Source organism: Pleurodeles waltl, chromosome 7 (genome assembly GCF_031143425.1).
Source record: "Pleurodeles waltl isolate 20211129_DDA chromosome 7, aPleWal1.hap1.20221129, whole genome shotgun sequence".
NCBI lineage: Eukaryota > Metazoa > Chordata > Amphibia > Caudata > Salamandridae > Pleurodeles > Pleurodeles waltl.
The window spans coordinates 23,454,461-23,473,939 of record NC_090446.1 but is presented as its reverse complement, the minus strand read 5'-3'; the positions used below and the strand labels follow the sequence as shown (position 1 = coordinate 23,473,939).

At 42.7% G+C, this 19,479-nt stretch overlaps 1 long non-coding RNA gene across 1 annotated transcript in view; it reads left to right on the top strand.

Moving 5' to 3' along the window:
* LOC138247141 (uncharacterized) overlaps window positions 1-19,479 on the top strand; it is a 61,066-nt gene that overhangs the window by 31,710 nt on the left and 9,877 nt on the right. The window contains exon 2 of the long non-coding RNA XR_011194347.1: window positions 15,075-15,187. This is a non-coding gene — a long non-coding RNA (uncharacterized lncRNA). The remainder of the gene's footprint in view (window positions 1-15,074; window positions 15,188-19,479) is intronic.

Genomic DNA, 19,479 nt, shown 5'->3' with positions numbered 1-19,479 from the left:
GTTTTTTCCTACTCATTTTCAATATTTCTTTATGTCAACAGTTAATTTATTTAGGAAAACCTTGAGAGATCTTCACAAATATGTAGATTTTCTGGATCATCCATGGGTCTCATACTGATTTGCACTGCACACTGGAATTAGGTTGAAAGCACAGAAACAAATGAAAAATGTCTACCTCTTTGACAAATGCCAAAAAGTGTGGTGACTTTAACACATTAAACCATTCATTGGTGACATTTTATGTAAAAACACAGACACTTTTATCCAGAGCACTTTTTCCTATTTTTCCCCAAAAACTCAGTTAGCTATATTTTGTATATTTTCTTGGTCCCTTCCAGGAGATTCCACAAACCCTGGGACACCCAGAAATAACCCAGAATGTTGGGAAAAAGAGCACAAATTTGGCATGATAGCCTATGTAGACAAAAAGTTATGGAACCCCTAGTGCAAATGACCCCAAATAGCCATAAAATAGGCTTAGCATTGGGGGAAAAGACCTAAAAGGGTAATTATCTTTCAATAATGTTATAGTCATGTATTTATTAATTTCTGAGTTGATTATTTTGTCATTTTTGTATTTGTAATTTATTTTTTAATGTGTTTAAAGGTTTAAATTGTTTAATAAATTTATATTTCAGGTTTTGAGGTTTAGTTGGGGTTTGATTGGTTAGTGTTTTTTAACAAATACATTTAAATAATGTTAGTTGATTAGTATGTTTGATTTTTTTAATTTTAATTTTGTGTTCTAGAGTTCACTAGGGCAGTAATTCTTTACCTTTGATTCAGGGACCCCTGCGGGGTCTGTCAAGCCACTCAGGGGATTTGAAACTGGTTAAAAAATAAATAACATTAACAGATTAATAAGGAGTATATAAAGAAGCAAAATGTAAAGTTGAAATGTTTATAACGTTCTGTAAATGTTAAGGAATTTGAAATTTGAGAACAATTTTAAGTTAGTTTCCTCAGATAAAGTTGCGGCAGAAGTGCAAGCGCATCAGACAAAGAACGATGAGTGGCCACAGTTGAATTTAGAAAGTCTCCAACCTTCCCATTCAAATTTTTATTTTTAATTTGTTTGTGAATTAAATAAAATATTTCACTGTTTGTGTACTTATTTGATGAGTGCTTGTTTCTCTTTTTGTGTATTGTTTTGTGTATCAAATCATCAAAAATGCTTAGGATGGGGGTCTAGGGTTGCAGGAAAAGATTAAGGGCCTGATTTATACTTTTTTAGCACCGCTTTTGCATCAAAATATGACACAAATGAGGTACTAAAAAGTATGACTCAGGCCTTAAATGACTCAGTGTGGGTCCCTGAATTCCAGTAATAATTAACTGGGGGCTCCGGGTTATAGTAATGATTAAGCGTGGATCCACAGAAGTCAAAAAGGTTAAGAACCAGTGTACTAGTTTATTGGGTTTGTTATGCTTAAATATACTTTGAAATTGTATATATATATATATATATATATATATATATTTATTTATATTTGTTTAAGCCTTTAAACATTTATTATATGCATTTGTTTACTTGTTTTATGGATTTTGTGGCATATTTTGGTTTGGTTGGGTTTTGTATTTTTAAATTGTATATAAATTGGTACTAATCATTTAATATTTGACATTTCTAATGTTGGGCATTGCCATTTATTTAGTTATTTATTTAATTTAATTATTTCACAACAATTTATTTTTATTTTTGTAAATGGAGTAGATCGAGGGAATGAAGTAAAGGATTTGAATATGAAATTAATATTAAATGAAAATACTGTGAATCTGTGTAATCTGAAGGCACTTTCTCCTCTGTTTGTTGGACTGGAGTTACAATGTTAATTTGCCCCCACTCCAATATACATTTTTGCCACTGTTTGTTAGAAAATAGTTAAAATAGTAAATCTGTACATCCACCGTAATGTGTGCACTTTTCCCAGTATTTATCAGACTGGAAATAGAATAGTAAATCTGACCATGGCCAGTGCATACATTTAATTTCCCACAATATTTTGTGGGCTGCACTTAGAATAATAACTCTGATTCCCCTAATGAATGCACACATTCTCCCGTGTTTGATAGACTGGAGTAAGAATAGTAAATCCAACCTGGTCCTCATGTATTTCTCCAATGCTTGTCGGACTGGAGCTAGACTGTATCCCCCTCCTTCCTCCCTGAAATATACCTTTACTCTAATGATTATTTTGGAATGGAGTCAGAAAAGTAAATCTGACCATGCCAAATGTATGCCTTTTCCTGTTTGTTTGTTAGATTGAAGGTAGAATAGTAAATTTGACCTGCCGTGGAATTTGTGCATTTTCCACAATGTTTGTAGGATTGAGGTTAGACTACCATATTGCCTTCTTTTGTAATCATTTTGGATTGGAGCTAGGTACTTACATGTTACTTTAGTCTGAATTGTATTTAACACATGTTATTTAAAAGAACCTACATTTTAAAATAACTTTATTGTGTTTTGTTTTTACTTTTATTCCCATACCTTTAATATTAAATTTTTTTTTCTCTTTTTGTTTGTAATGGTTGACTAAATTAAACATGTTTTAAATGAATAATACTTATATATGTTTATGTTGTGTTTTCTTCATTAATATAAATTACTAATATATTTGATTTAAAGACTGGTTTTATTTGTATGATGAATTTGAATGAATTTCTTAATATTTATTGTCCTACAATTAATTTTATTTATTTATATATTTTTAAAGTTATGTATATTTTCAACATGTATTTTATTTGAAGTTTATTGAATTTCATATGTTTTATCATATAAATATAGATATATATGACATATCGGGCCTTATTATGAGGCTGGGCGTCTGACTGCCGCGGCTGTGGTGGTACTACTGCCACATTACAAGGTAAGCGGACAGACCCGTCAACCTACTGCCATCAGTGATCCCGACGGGCTGACGGCAGTCCTGATTGTAATAAGCCAGGGCGGCGCTGAACTCAAGTTGTAATGGGGCCGGCAGGGAGGCCGCCAGCATCGTGGTGACCTCCCCATCAGGAGTTTAACAAATGGTTGTTACCGTTCTCCAAACTCATAATCAGCCCCTTAGTGCTGTTTCAAAAAAATAATAAATTTTTTATTTTATTTTATTAATGTTAGTTATACCTATACATCTGCTTTTGAAATGTCAATATTTTGGACCAGAATATTTTAGTACTCATCATTGTTATTCTCTACATTACGTGCATGCACATTTAACATTTTAGTGGTTGGTGTTTTAAACACACATTTTTGTTGTGCCACAATAGTTTTGTTTCCACATTTTGTCATGCAACCATTTACATGGGCTGGCCGAGACCTGTGGTTAGCCGAATGCAGGTGAAATAGAACCTGACATCCTGCCTTGTATTGGGCTTACCATGTGATGCACAAACTTCACAGTACTCACTGAAGCTACATCGTCAATTTTTCATTCCCCATGTTTTCAGTACTGCTGTTGTTTATTCACTAAGTATGCTGTGCTGGTACAAAGCCTGGGGAATCCCAAATAGGGCACAGACATGGAGGGCACAGAAAGAGGCAGGTTGCTGGGAGACACAGCACAAATAGTCTGTGAGTGTTTGTGCATGCCTGTGTTTGCATGTGTTAGCACATTAAATCTATACATGTGTGTTATCTTAGCAACTGTAAGGTACTTGAACAGATCTGTGTGGTCTTTTGGGTATGAGTGCACAGTTTGAGTGTTTCTAGCTGTTAAGTAAGTGACATCACCTACAGGGCTCCATTGCCCGGTACACTACTGCACATTCATACATTTATGGACGGGGTAAATGTACACCCATACTTCAGTGAACATAATGTTTTAGTGTGCTGAACAGGCCGACACTGTAAGACAGTAGCACACCTTAAATCATTAGCATTCTAACACTAGTATGTGTGAGTATCCTCAGCTACTGAAGTTTCGTTATGGATTTTTCATTTTTTTAAACCCTATGCTGTCTATATGTATTGTATCTGGCTGCCGGCTATGACAGACTGCAGAGAGACTTTAAAAGATGATACATTTGCCAAGTTCTCTATTTATCTATCTCTAAAAATAAATGCAATAAATGCAAAAAATAAATAAAACCGAACATTGGGGAGCCTTATTTATAAATAAGAAGCTAATAATTATGATTTAAATGAATACCTGTTGTGGAACAAGACCCGCCTTCTATATGTCTGATACTTTTGCATTTTACCTTTCCAATGAATGATGATGCATAGAGTCAGGGCTGGCTTTAGCGCTGGTTGCCCCCTGTGCAACAGTCTTTTTTGGCGCCCTCCACCCAATGACCACCTCCTTGGATTCACTCACTACCACCCAGCAAAAGTGCCCCTCATCTCTCCATAGCCCCCCTTTCTCATACATTCATTTGTTTTGGAGGGCTGGTATAGGCTGGCTTTACTAATCCACTCAGCTATCCACATAAAATATAGTTCTATTCTCTGCAGCAGGCATATAACTCTCTGAGCTACTTTATGGTGAGTCAAAGCTGCCGCTAGACAAAACTCCCTTCTCTCTTCCTAGCAGGAACACAAGCGGTATCTTGACATTTGAATTGTTTCCTAAAGGCGGGACGCACAAGGAACTTTTCAGCAGGTGCTCTTAAATCACAAGTTTTGTAAGTTATTGGCAAACCCAGCGCCCCACTGAGGTCAGCGCCCCCCAATCCAGGCCAGCACCAGGTGTGGCTGCATCGCTCGCACCGCCCTAAAGCCGGCCCTGCATAGAGTGTTTGAAACGGGAGACTTAGAACAATTGTACCTCGAGAGAAACAGGCACTTATAATAGGCTGAGAGGCTCATGCATACTCTTAATTAAGAGCCCAAAGAAGGGGCTGCAAAGCTATTGGGTAATGGAAATCCCAATTCTGATGTGATCTTTGCTCTATATTGTGTTCCACCAATTAGAAGGGGACAATTTTGAATAAAATGCCTGTGGTGACAGGAAGCATCGGCCAGCAATTTTTACATTTGTCAAATACCAATCTTAAGAGTGTCAATTTGTTTTTGATAAATATTCAAATTTCATCTTTCACCCTGTAACAGCTTTCTAATACAGCTTGGGAGACACTAACATGTTTTTTTCTGCCCTGGACTGCCCATGTGTGCATGGAAGAAGCGGACAGATTCGGACATAAACGACATGGCGTCGGAAGGCCTTTCTAAGTATGGCGGGCGTTCTGAAGTCAAAGGAACCATTGGTTCTATGCGGCAGGCCTGGATTGAAGTGACTCCTGATGCGTCCTTGTCATGATCACAGCTGTCCATCACCTCTAGCTGAGGTGGGTGAACTGCGACCAGGGGCGTAACTTCAGGGGGAGTGTTTGCGGTGCTACACCCCACCAATAAAAGTATTTTGTGATAAATAGTTGGGTACAGGTGATGTCAGATGGGTAAGGTGCTGTGTCACCCTCTCTCTGTTTGGAACAACTTCAAAAATGTTGGTTATTGCACAAAATAATGTGATTTCTCCCACTTAATACACCTAACAATCCGCAGTCCTCTCCCTTTTCGCTGCCCCTTAAGACCTTCTCGTATACCCTGATTGTTGTATAATGTATTTTAACATTATGTGCCAAATTGATTGTTGGGGAAATCTGACGCTTATACTCCCCCAATCTTGCTGATGAAGCTTTATCCCTGACCTGGGCACGGAGGACTTAAGCTAATTTTCAGCAGATGACCCATTTACGCATCTCTAAACCAGGCCTTTAGTCTCTGAAAAGGACATCCGAAGAAAATGGAAAACAAAACAATGTTGTGTAGGCTGTACAGGGCAAGCTGCGAGGGCACTTGATGCACAAAATCAGAGTTATACGTTGATTGCGAAGCCTGGATCTGTCAAGTGATGTCATAACATCACTACTTTGTTAGAAGTCTCACAAGATCAAAGGAAATCAACTGTATGACAATTTATTTGCCAGTTTATTTTGACCAACCATCTTTGTGCATTTTTTAATTGCTGAAAAGGCAGATCTTGTCTGAATGTGTATTGAGTTGTCTTCCACTGCCAGGCATGCCTTCTGCATTCCTGCACGGACGTTGGGCAATCCTTCAACTGCACATGAATTGCTAATAATGCTATCTTAGATGAAGAAGGTTGGTCAGCCAGTGGTTACTGGCAGTGTGCCAGTTACACATGAAGCCTTCCTGCAGGCTGGCTACTTAAGTGCAGCAGCCCTATGTGGTAGCCCACATTATCAAAGAAGTCCATTCAAGCATAAAAAAAAAATACAGGCGGTGCTGTCAGGTTAAAAAAAAAAGGGTGTCAAGTTTTAGTTTTGTCTTTTTTTAGTTTCAGGAAACAGTCACTTCTCCCACAGGACTCATTATGGTGGTGCTGATTTAGTGACACCGTTCCTCATTTACACTCACATACAGGTTTACTAAATCTTGTGAGCAAGTACTTACATGAGTATAGGTATCATTTGGCTCATTTTAACATATTTTCCAATAGAAGCTAAATGCAAAGATGCCTGCTGCAGTTTTTGCACGTGCTGTTTCAAAGGATTTGTTAAAAATTGTGTCTCTAGTTGGCAGAGGTATGCACCCTGTCCAAGTAGGACCACAGTCCAAGTCAGGGTAAGTCAGATACACACCCTAAATTAACTTGTGATCACTCTCTGGTAGCTTGTCGCAGAACAGTCAGACTTTACTTAAGAGGCAACATGTAAAGTATTTGTGTAACACGTAATTACATTAACACAATGAAAGACACCACAAAAGACTCTACACCAGTTTAGAAAAAATAGATAATATTTATCTGAGCTAAACAAGACCAAAATGAAACAAAATCAAATAAGTAAAATTTGAGATATGAATTTTTAAAGAATAAATGTGAAAATAGTGCTTAGAAGTCACTGGCGGGTAAAAAGTTACTGGAGGTCACAGGGGACCTGTGCAAATCCAAAGTTTAGGCGAACCGTGATGGAGTATGGGCCAGCTACAGAACTCACACAAGGTCACTGAAACAGTACCAAAGAATTGATGTTGAGGGCACAATGCATCCTTTTTTCAGAAATAAGACTCAGAGCCCACTTCTGAGGCCCTGAACTTAAGGGGGCATTTCAGGCAAGGCAGGACTCACAGATGTCGGAGTCCAGTAGCACCAGGAGAGTTGCAGTCAGTCTTTGATGTCCCTGACACTGTGGAGAACAGAGGGCAAGCCATAAAGCCCGTGGAGAATTTGGGTTTCAATGATGTAGAGAACAGGTCCAGTCCTTCTCACTCCAGGCAAGAAACAGCAGGCAGCAGGACAACACAGTAAAGCAAGTATCAAAGTGGCAGTCCCTTCTACACCAGACAGCAAGCAGTAGGCCAACACAGCAATGCAGTTTCAGAGTGGCAGTCCCTCCTGGCAGCACAGCAGTCCTTCTTCCCGGCAGAATGGCCTTGGTTCCAGTAGAATTCTGATTTGGTGGGATTTGGGAGCCACCCCTTGTACCCAAATGTGCCTTTGAAGTGGGGAGACAACAAAGAGGTCTTTGAAGATCACAAAGTCCCTGCCCTTCCTTCCCTGGCTCAAGACACTCTACAGGGGTTAATGTATCCCTTTTGTGTGGGGAGAGGCAATGCTCTATTCCAGTGTAAGTGAGACAGAGCTAAGCTCTGCCCTCAATCAAGCCAGTTAATGGCATAGTAAGGCCAATTAAGTCACACCTAGGGTCCCAATGTGTGTGACTGTCTAGAGGGAATGCACAAAACCCAGCTGTCACCAACACCAGATGTGTTTTCCGAGTCAGGCACAGAATGGTTAAAGTATAAAAATGACAACTTTCTAAAAGTGGCATTTTCAGACTTGCAATTTAAAATCCGACTTCACCATAAGTTGTGATTTTAAACTCTGAGTCCAGAGACACTGAACTCCATATTTCTATCTTTTCCAAATTGAAAATTACACTTAACGGATGCTTCACGGTAACCCCAATGTTAACCTGTGGGAGAGATATGCCTTGCAGCAGTGAAAAACAAATGTAGCAGTTTTTCAGTACTAGGACATGTTAAACTTAAAAGCACATGTCCAACTTTTTAAATACACTGCACCCTGCCCTTGGGGCTAACTAGGGCCTATGTTAGGGGTGACCTACTGTATATGTAGTAAAAAGGAAGGTTTTGGCCTGGCAAGTGGGTGCATTTGCGAGGTCGAAGTGACCATTTAAAACTGCACACACAGGCTCTGCAGTGGCAGGCCTGAGACATGTTTGAAAGGCTGTTGTAGTGGGTGGCACAATCAGTGTTGCAGGCCCACAAGTAGCATTTAATTTACAGGCCCTAAACACATATAGTGCACTTTTCTAGGGACTTACAAGTAAATTAAGTATGCCAGTTGTGGAGAAGTCAGTGCTACCATGTTTAGAGGGCAGGGAACCTGCACTTTAGCACCGGTCAACAGTGGTAAAGTGCCCAGAATCCTAAAAGCCAACAAAAACGAATTCAGCAAAAAGAGGAGGAAGGCACAATAGTTTGGGGATGAGCCTGCAGAGAGGGCCAGGTCCAACAGAACTCTAGCAGGTGGTAACTGCTCCTAGAAAATGACCTGGTTTATGTAAATCAGGATTCTACATCTGAAGCTTATGATGCACAGATTGCAAATTGAATTTGCAGTCCCATAAAATGCTTAACTCACTGAAATCAGACGCCTTAGCATAGAAAGCACTTTAATCTATTAAATTAACATGAAATAGCCATGTAAAAAATGAAAGCGCCAACCTTGAGTATGAGACAATCAAAAATGAAGGCAGACGGATGGAGAGTGAGTAGATACAAGGGGTGCATATGACCCACTCACGGCTTACCTTCAGACTTAGAATGTGTCTTAAAGAAAAGTCCAGGAGAAGATAGAGTTCAGAGTGGCAAGGCAGGAGGCTGTGTCCTAGGAGGAGGCCTCATCGTTGGCGAGACACTGGATGGGGTTGTGTTGAAGATTTCTTCCTTCAGACTTAGACAACATTTTGGAAGTCGAAGATCTCCAGCAGGACAAAGCTGCAGGCTCTAGCTATTTAGGACTTTATGAGGCCGGGTACCTTTGCCTAGAGGTCTTGATGAACAGTATATGGTGCTGTAGAGATTAAAATAATGTGAGCTACTGTGAAGTCAGCTCGACCATTGGTACATCTTGGGCAGCTCAGCTGGTGGGTCGGTGGGTCCCGGTCTTCTGTAAGCTCTCCAGGAAGCTTTCTTTAAAAAATATTTAAGTCCCAGATTTGGTAGAAGTACCACCAGCACCACTACCAAGGGTCCAGGACCGTGGAAGACCATGTGGGGAGTTAGAACTCTCTCCAGCATAGGCTAGCAGCAGGGTTCAAGGCTTCAGGAGCTTGTTCTGTCCCTGTATCTTACACAGTAGGACATCCTGCTAGCCCCTGTAGTCACTTCAGTGGTCCTGGGTTTAAGGAGATGCTCCAGTTCTATTTGAAGCAGCAAAGAAGGCCTTCAAGCAGCAGCGCATTTCACTGGTAGCAGCAGGGTAATGCTCTGGGGGTCCAGCTTGTCCTTCTGAATTTTGCCACAGGGCCCAGAGTGTACTGAAAAGTTGCTCTGAGGGTCCAATATTCATCCCTAGTGCAATCCTTGAAGTGGGGGGTTCCCTATTCTACTCACACATCTGGTTCTGAAAAGTTCTTCCCTTCCCCTGCCAAAGGTTCAAGAAGTCCAGGGTGACAAAAGACTAGTGTCAGGTTCCTTTGTGCATGGTGGAGGAGAGCCCTGTGAAGTGTAAGTGAAGAAGGGAACAGCCCTGCCCACAGCCGCCCTTGTAGGATGGTCCATCCTACCAACACCTAGTCCCCTTTTGTCTCACAGTGTGGGAAGAATATAAAAAGCCCAAAAGCAGAGCCATTCACAGTCATATGACTCAGGACTCTGGCAGCAGGCATCAAATGGTTGGGCAAAAAGTGCCAGTTTTCTAAAAGTGGCATTTTCAGAATTGTGACTTACAATCTGATTTTATCATTAAAGAGAATTATACACTTCCTTTGAGCCCAAACACTAAATTTCTACCTTCTCCTGATCAAAAGTTAAAACTTAATAAATGTAATAAGGCAACACAATGTTATCCGATGGGAGAGATAGTTATCAAAAACAAATTCATGAGTTCTTCACTACCAGGACATGTGAACCTTAAACACATATGTGCTACATTTTAAATACAATGAACCCTGTTCTATGGGTTTTTTAGGGCCTTCCTTAGGGGTGAAATATATGTATTAAAAAGGAAGACTTAGGCCTAGCAAAGCTTTATTTTGCCAGGTCGAATTGGCAGTTTAAAACTTCACTACAAGCTGCAATGGCAGGCCTGTGACATGTTCTAAAGGACTACTTTAATGGATGGCACATACATGCTACAGGTCCACTAGCATCATTTCATTTACAGGGCCTGGGTACATGTAGTATCATATGAGCCATACGTAAATTAAATGTGTCAATCAGATATACACCAATTTTACCATGTTGTAGAGAGCAAGTACAAGTATCTTATCACTGGTTAGCAGTGGTAAAGTGCACAGAGTCCGAATAAAAATAGAACCTATTTCAGAAAACAGGAGGGGTGAAGCAAATAGTTTGGGGGAAGGCCACACTAAGGATGTCAGGTCCAACACCATGGCAGGGGGGTGTGGATTGTAAGCTTATATGCATAGTGAAGGAAACAAAGAAATATTAATGCTGAAAAAGTAAGAATGAGAGAGAAAAATAACAAAGGAAAAATGATGACAAAATAATAGGCGTTCCATGTCCCAACTTGAAAATTGTGTTTGTCCCTTCTATACAGCATAGCCCCCTTAACATCTCTTTGATTGGCTGGCTTCTGTTGTTCCATATGTCACTTTTAGGAAGCTCATTTTTCTTTTTGGTTAACTACTCCAAGAGGGTGCATGTGTTTCCCACCTCTTTCCTTGTCTCCTTTGTATGCTCTCCCTAAATGCCCATTTACTGCCCTTGCCATCTTAGACTTTTTATTAAATTTGCACTTTCTGCTAAAAAAAACTTTAAGTAGTGTTTGCGGATCCAAGTGGTGTCCAACATTTTAAATCAATAAATAACAAATTGAAACAGATGACGCCTGCCTCATTTTGTTAGTGTGCGGTTATCATCATACTGTGGAATGATGAAACCACCAACCATGGTTTAATTAAATTTGAGAGGGGTTAGGTAGATTTTGAATAATGGAGTGGATATGATGGACCCCTGAGGAATGCCACAGTGTTGGGTGTGAGGAGCTGATGTGAAAGGTGGTAGGTATACTATATTTGAAGTAATAAGCAATCCATTTTAGAGCATTTTCAAGTTTTGCAAAATGATTGTTTTTTAGTAGGGTGTGGTCATGAAAGTGTCAAATGCTGGTGATAAATTCAGAGGTAATGGGGCAGCCACTTCATTTTCATCTACTGTGAGTTGTAGGTTATCCCAAATAGATATGATGGCCGACTTTATCCTTCTTCTTGGTCCGAAGCACCACTGCTGGTCTGACATTAAGTAATTTCCTTCTGTAAATTTTTAAAGTTGGCTGAATACTGCTCTTTCAAATATTTTTCTTAAGTATGGTCCATTTGACATGGGCCTGTAGTCTGCTGGGCTTGATAGGTCACGGTTTTTTATTTTGACGGGTGGTTGGAAGTGGGAGGTTTCAGCTTGGGTGCTAATTAACCTAGTTCCAAGGGATTTTTTTTTTTTAAAAAGACTGAGAATCCAGCAAAGCATCATGAAGTCCCAGTGCTCTCCTTATTGATCCCCTGTGTACATTTTTCCCTACATTTCTGAGAGCAATGAACTACTAATTGAATTTATAGCCAAGAAAAGTAAGTGTTCAGCAAAGTAACATTTCTTTTTATTTCCAGTTCACTCCACAAAAGAAGCCCATTGCACTTCTTGTGAACATTAATCAAATTAATGAAATGTGTGTACAGATCATTTTTAACTACACTATCATTCTGCACTTGCTTTAGCCTTTCTGGCATGTTTAAACAATTCAAATTGATAGGATGCAAATATTTACACAGATGAATTTTGCTGAATGACAAGACTATGGCGACTTGAATGTTAGTCACTCAATGTTCCTTTTGTGATTGGATTTGGTATTCTCAGTCATCTGCCATCTTCGTGATGGACTTCATTGGTGAGTACATCTTTCCTGCCAAAGCTCGGCCATATAGATCTGTTGGTTTTATGGTGCTGCCATGAGCCCTCTAGTTCTTGATTGGATGCTGCCATGAGCCCTCTATTCTCTTGTTGGATGATGCCATCAGCCCTATGCTCCCTTGTTGGACACTGCCATGAGCAGTCTACACCCTTGGTGGACACTGCCATCAGCCACCTCTACCCTTGTTGGATGCTGCCATCAGACCTCTACTTCCTTGTTGGACACTGCCATCAGCCGTCTACACCCTTCTTGGCACTGCCTTCAGCCATCTATTCCCTTGTTAGATGCTGCCATCAGCCCTCTACTCCCTTGTTGGACACTGCCATCAGCCATCTACACCCTTGTTGGATGCTGCCATCAGCCGTCTAAGCACTTTTTGGACGCTGCCGTCAGCCATCTACTCCCTTGTTAGACGCTGCCATCAGACCATTACTCACTTGTTAGACACTGCCATCAGCCATCTACACCTTTGTTGGATGCTACCATCAGTCATCTATTCCCCTGCTGCATGCTGCCATCAGCACTCTATTCCCTTGTTGGACGTTGCCATGAGCCCTCTACTCCCTTGTTCCATGATGCCATGGGTTGTCTACACCCTTTTTGGACACTACCATCAGCAATCTACACCCTTGTTGGAGACTGCCATCAACCATCTACTCCCTTATTAGATGCTGCCATCAGCCTTCTACTCCCTTGTTGGATGTTGCCATCAGCCTTCTAAACCCTTGTTGGACACAGACATCAGCCATCTAATTCCTTGTTTAACGCTGCCATCAGATCTCTACTCCTGTGTTAGACACGGCCATCAGCCGCCTACTCCCTTGTTGAACAGTGCCATCAGCTGTCTACCCCCTTATTGGATACTGCTATCAGCGGTCTACACGCTTGTTGGATGCTGCCATCAGTCGCCAACTCCCTTGTTAGATGCTGCCATCAGCCATCTAGACACTTGGATGCTTCCATCAGCCATCTACTCCATTGTTGGACACTGCCATCAGCTGTCTACACCGATGTTGGATGCTGCCATCAGCCATCTACTCCCCTGCCAGAGACTGCCATCAGCCACCTGCTCCTTTGTTGCACTGTGCCATCAGCCATCTACACCCTCGTTGGATGCTGCCATTAGTGGTGTACACCCTTGTTGGATGCTGCCATCAGCCACTTTGTCCCTTGTTAGATGCTGCCATCAGCCACCTGCACCCTTGTTAGACCCTACTATCAGCCGTCTACTCCCTTGTTGGATGTTGCCATCAGTCGTCTACTCCACTGTTGAACAGTGCCATCTTCTCTCTTAAAAAACCCACATTCCACTCCTCTGGTGATTGCCTTCAGATGGCACATCCCTGATAACACTAGAAAATAGCTGCCGAGTCAAGGCAGAGCTTTCCCTTCCTTGATGACTCACAAGGCATTCTAGACTGAATGCTTCTTTGAGTAACTATATTCTTCTAAACTGAAAAAGCAGCACTCTCCAGGTGAATGTATGACTCAAAATCAGGCCAGCACTTCTGACTTAAAAGAAGTGCCCTTCAATGCCGTAGCTGAAGGGCCAATGCGTTACTCTATGCTTTTTATTTCAAAGTCTTTTTTCATTTGTCAGTCATCCCTGTGTGTTTAAACTATGTCTTCAGGTCAAAGTAATTCAAATGCAATGGCATATTTTCTTTGCATAAATAAGACTAAAATTTTCCTCTGAGGTGCATTGCAAATCAAAATGGTTTCAATAACTATTCCAAGTACAGCATCCATCTAGGAAGAACCTACTTTGTAATGGTTATTTTATTTAATTTCTTAAATTTTGTGGCACATGCTTACAATATTTATATATTTGTAAGTAATTAGCTAGAAGTCGTGCCCTAATAGCTGGAGTTGCAGACTTGGGCACTGTGTACTGGCCTCGGCTCACCAACTTGCGATTCTGGCCCAATTGCTTAATCTTCCTGTGCCCAAACTATGCAAAATATGATCTGGTTCTCCTAAGAAGCACTTCAATGTCTCCGGGTCATGTTTGTGCTATGTAAAGCTGCTAAAAATGCCCCAGCTTGCCAAGGCAGACTTAGTGGCTTTGTCAAAGTTTGTTTCCAATTGGTGCTGTAATGGTAAAACAGGAAGTCGGGCCTCGCTCTCTCAGCTACGTGGCTGAGGATAAGTTGCCCTGAACCTACACAAATGTATAATGACAACATTTAATCTTATTATTATTATTTTTCAGTTATAAGGCCTCCACTTTGTTTACCAATGTTTGATTCGTGTGTCCAGCGTTTGCTTTTCCAGTGCCTGTCCCCAGGGCTGTTTTTCTTCTCCTCCCTCTTGCTTTGGGTGCACCAGTTTTTAGGGTCAAGTGCGCAAGTGCTCTGGCCCCTGTTGTAATCTCTCTGGGGGCTTTTAACCACGCCCATGTCACACCCATCAGTGTGGTTGGTTCGTAGGCTTGGCTTTTAAAATGTGCTTGTTTTCAATAGTGGAAGGCATGCACAAGTCATGCCTTTTACGGTGTTTAGCCCTCCTCGAGAGCACCGGTAAACTGCTGAAAACATACGAGGCTCTTGGTTTTCTGCATGGCTTCTGGACTACTTTTTATTTTTATTTCCTACGCAGCGCGATCCTGCTGGGCAGTAGTCGAGCGCTTTGCATAACATTGACCCTGCCACATGGATAGTTGCACTTTTGCCTGTAACATAAATAATTGCACTTTGCTGGTTACATGGATAAATCCACTTTTGCTGATAGGTTTCACGCTCATGGTGGCCGTCGGCTACCTTATGTGAAACTGTTTTACTTTTCATTTTCAGTTTATGTGGCAAGAAAAGTTCGGTTTGGAGTTTACAACACTAATAGCTCTAACTCGAGCACATGCGAGACCCATTGCACTGCAAATGCTTGTTCAGAGTTGCCAGTCCAGCTGACACAGTGTGTGTTCTTCACTTGCAGGACTTACTGGACAGAATGGGTGATGGCGCGGACTTCATCTGGACAGGATATCAATACAACGAGACGCAGAAGAGGTGGACATGGCCAGATGCATCCACCAGTCCAACATACAAGTATGTATTAGTTGCTTATCAGCATGGGCTTGCCACTATAACACCCACACTCTCAGATGTGTTCAGTATTATCAGGAGGGTGGAGTCTTGTGGTGAAACTGACCACACAGATGGCAGCAGTTTAAGAGGTCGAGTGTGATTGTTGTTTGTAGCACTGTTACTAGAAGTTGTGATGAGCAGTTGAAACTGCAGTGATTGTGTTGCACTTTTATGACAATGTTCTATGGTTGTGAAATCAACAATGATTGAGCAGAGGGGTGGGAAAGGAACCCCTTGGCATGGAGCTTGACTGGGAAGTGCCAAGGGGCAGAATGGGCAGCCTGGCACTAGAATCATGTCCCAGTGTCAGAAGGTTAGAGGTTAAAATTCACCCCAGAACTGAGAAGATTCCACACTCTAGACAAGCAGAGACTGGAAGGCACCAGTCACCTGTCATTAGGTACTTGATTTACAAAAGGATAAAACATTACAAATTAAGACAGCAAGATAATCAAAATCTATAATTAAAGTAGAGAAAGAAAACTCTGCAGTCAGGAAGTAAAACGTCCAATGTCTTTAGGATGTGTAGGGCTCAAGAAATTATGTCTGTGCCTTCTAACCTCCTCCTCACCACATATATATCACCTCCAAAAGGGTCAGCACCACACTCAACATGCTGTTTCTGCCCCCCACTGCATCTGTGCAGTCTCAACTTGTTGCTAGCTCCCCACTGTATCTCTTCAGTCTCAGCATGTTGTTGCTGAGTCCACACACCATCTGTGCAGTCTCAGCATGTTGTTGCTGACTCCACACACCATCTGTGCAGTCTCAGCATGTTGTTGCTGGCTCCCTATTGCATCTGTGCATCTGCACAGATGCTGGGGTCACACAGCATCTGTGCAGTCTCAACATGTTGCTGCTGGGTCCACACTGCATCTGTGCGGTGTAAACATGTTGTTGCTGGGTCCACACAGCAGCTGTACAGTCTCAATATGTTGCTGCTGGGTCCACACTGCATCTGTGCAGTCTCAGCATGTTGTTCCTTGATCCACACTGCATCTGTGAAGTCTCAATATGTTGTTGCTGGCTCCACACTAGATCTGTCCAGTCTCAACATGTTGTTCCTGACTCCCCACTGCATCTGTGTAGTCACAACATGTTGTTGCTGTGTCCACATTGCATCTGTGCAGTCTTAAGATGCTGTTGCTGGCTCCCCACTGCATCTGTGCAGTCTCAACATATTGTTGCTGGGTCCCCACTGCATTTGTGCGGTCTCAACATGTTGCTCGGTCCACACTGCATCTGTGCATTCTCAACATGTTACTGTTGACTCATAAACGAGTCCCCACAACCTGGTGTTGAGAACCCCCCCCCCCACTTCAAGTTTGGAAGCATTACTGACATTACACCACACTATGGGGGTCATTCTGAGCTTGGCGGGCGGCGGGAGCCGCCCGCCAAGCGGGAACCGCCAGAATACCGCTGCGCGGTCAAAAGACCGCTGCGGTTATTCTGAGTTTCCCGCTGGGCTGGCGGGCGACCGCCAGAAGGCCGCCCGCCAGCCCAGCGGGAAACCCCCTTCCATGAGGATGCCGGCTCCGAATAGAGCCGGCGGAGTGGAAGGGGTGCGACGGGTGCAGTTGCACCCGTCGCGATTTTCAGTGTCTGCTTGGCAGACACTGAAAATCTTGGTGGGGCCCTGTTAGGGGGCCCCTGCAGTGCCCATGCCAGTGGCATGGGCACTGCAGGGGCCCCCAGGGGCCCCGCGACACCCGTTACCGCCAGCCAGGTTCTGGCGGTCAAAACCGCCAGAACCAGGCTGGCGGGAAGGGGGTCGGAATCCCCATGGCGGCGCTGCTTGCAGCGCCGCCATGGAGGATTCCCTTGGGCAGCGGGAAACCGGCGGGACACCGCCGGTTTCCCGTATCTACAGCCGCGGTCAGAATGCCCATGGGAGCACCGCCAGCCTGTTCACCTGAGCCTAGGTGCCCAAATGGTACATTGAAAGCATCATGTTTTCTTTCTGGCCTTAAACAAGAACCATCCATGACACCTAAATATGTTCTGAAGGTCATACAAAATTTGATGGGGACACCCATGCACCCCTTTAAAGAGTAGATTAAAGGCAAACTCAGTGTTGTCACATAAATGAAAATGAATATGTGCACTGTGAGAGAACAGGGCTGATTGCAGAGCCCCCCTAACGTTTTGTCCCCATTTTCCACTTTTTGCTGGTGTTTTCCTGACTCTGATGGTGCCCTGGGTACTGCTAACCAGCCCCAGGGCCTGTGCTCTGTGTAAAATCAGTATGCAAATTAGGCTAATTATAATTGGCTAAGTCAACCTACCTATAAGTCCCTAGTATATGGTAAGGCATGTAGGTTTAGGGACCCCAGCATAGGTAGTGCACCCATAGGTCACAAGTGTCATTTTAAAGGCAGGCCTGCCTTGCTGGCTGCTTTTAAATTAAAGTTACATGCAAATTCGACTTTGGAATTAAACGTAGTTCCAAAGTCTTAAACTACCTTATTTTTATGTATAAGTCACCCCTAAGGTGTGCCCTATGCACTACTAGGGCTGGGTGCCATGTAACTATAAGCAGGGACCTTATACAAATAGTTTTATAAGCCCTGGTGAGGTAAAACAGCCAAATTCGTTTTTTCCTCATTGTAGTGAATGGCCTCCATAGGCTAGAATGGGGAGACTTTATTTTAATTTTAAAAGTCCCCTTAAGTAACAGATACCAGAAGTTTGGTATCAAATTAATTGTTATAATAAATCCCACAACTTCCAGTTGTTGGATTTAATATAACTTGTTCTGTTAAAGAGTTTTAATCTTTACCTAAAAAGTTGCCAACTTCAGCCCTGCAGTGTTTTTGCTGCTGTGCTCTGATTGGTCAGCCTCTGGCAGCCTGGCCAGCCTGCCTTTTTTTAAAAAAAAATGATTTCAGGATCGATCAAATTAGTAACAAAAATAATACATTGCCACTTACAATGAAAATAAATACCTATGCATGCTCTTTCAGTAATAAATAGTGAATTTAACCATAGGCAGATTCACCCAGGCTTATCTAAAAAACATTCACCCCAAATCAGTGAAATCTTTTTACCGCTTCCTACTCTATTAGTATATCGCATTTCCTGATTCTTGACTTGCGTCATTTTGTTCCGCCATTGTTGACAAATGGGAGACAGCTCAGATCGCCAGTTTCTTAACAAAAGAGATCTAGCAACCACAGTGGCGATAAATACGAGTTTCTCCCACCTGGAAGGGAGCCTTGCCTCAGGATCGAACCCTAAGCACATCAGCCAAATGCGGCCAGGCTGCCTTGATAAGGTGTGAAATGGCCTGGCTCCACACAAAGAGATGTGCCTGTGGGAGGAGATCTCACCTCAGCAGATGGTGAAGCAGTAATGGGCGAGGGCTGCCAAACTGGTTTTTAAAGGCAGAGAAGGGCATTGGAGCAACCCAGCAACACCCTCACATCCTGCAAACCCAGACAATTAGGTGCCCCATTGATTAAATTAGGAGAGGGCAGGAGAGGGGTATGTTTAGGATTTTTAACCACACCAGTGGGTGGGCTCATGCAGATGTAACCTCCAAAAATCACTTTCAGCCATGATGGATTTTTGAGGAATGTTGCTCCCTGGGATTGATTTTTGCCAAACTTCCCAGGAGGTGGTCATCACAGGGGGAAGAACCCTGCCCCTGACTGGAGAACTCGGACCCCCCCTGTTTTTTACCCAGGAGCAAGGATAAAACTGGCAGACCTGCACCCACACTTCAGATCCCTATCAGATTCCCACAAGGAAGAACTGCAGGAGAAGAAGGACTGCCTTGCTGGACCCCTGACCTGCACCTGGACACTGCTCTCTGGAGGACTGCACCAGATGCACACTTGGGCTTCACCACTGAAAGGACTTTACCTGTCTTCTACTGCTTCAAGAAGGGACTCCCTGTTTGCTACAGGTACAAAGGAGCTGCCCTGAGTCCCGTGCATCAAGTCCTGCAAGCAGAGCCCAGCTGTCCAGCGTCCAGTGGCCATTTGAGGATTCTGACCAGGTGCATTCTGGGAATTGTAGTCCCAACTCCCTAGGAGCAACTCAGAGCTCCTGGAACCTTGGATCAAGTTGTGGACACTTCAAGGACACAAAAAGAACCTCTGGAAGAAGATCCAGAAGTTTGGAGACGTTTGGAGCAACTCCATAAGTTGAAGAGGTGCATTTTGGGAGTTGTAGTGCCAGACCCCAAGAGGCACACCAGAGCCTCTGAACCCTTGGCTGGTGCTGTGGACCACTTTCCTGAATCAAAC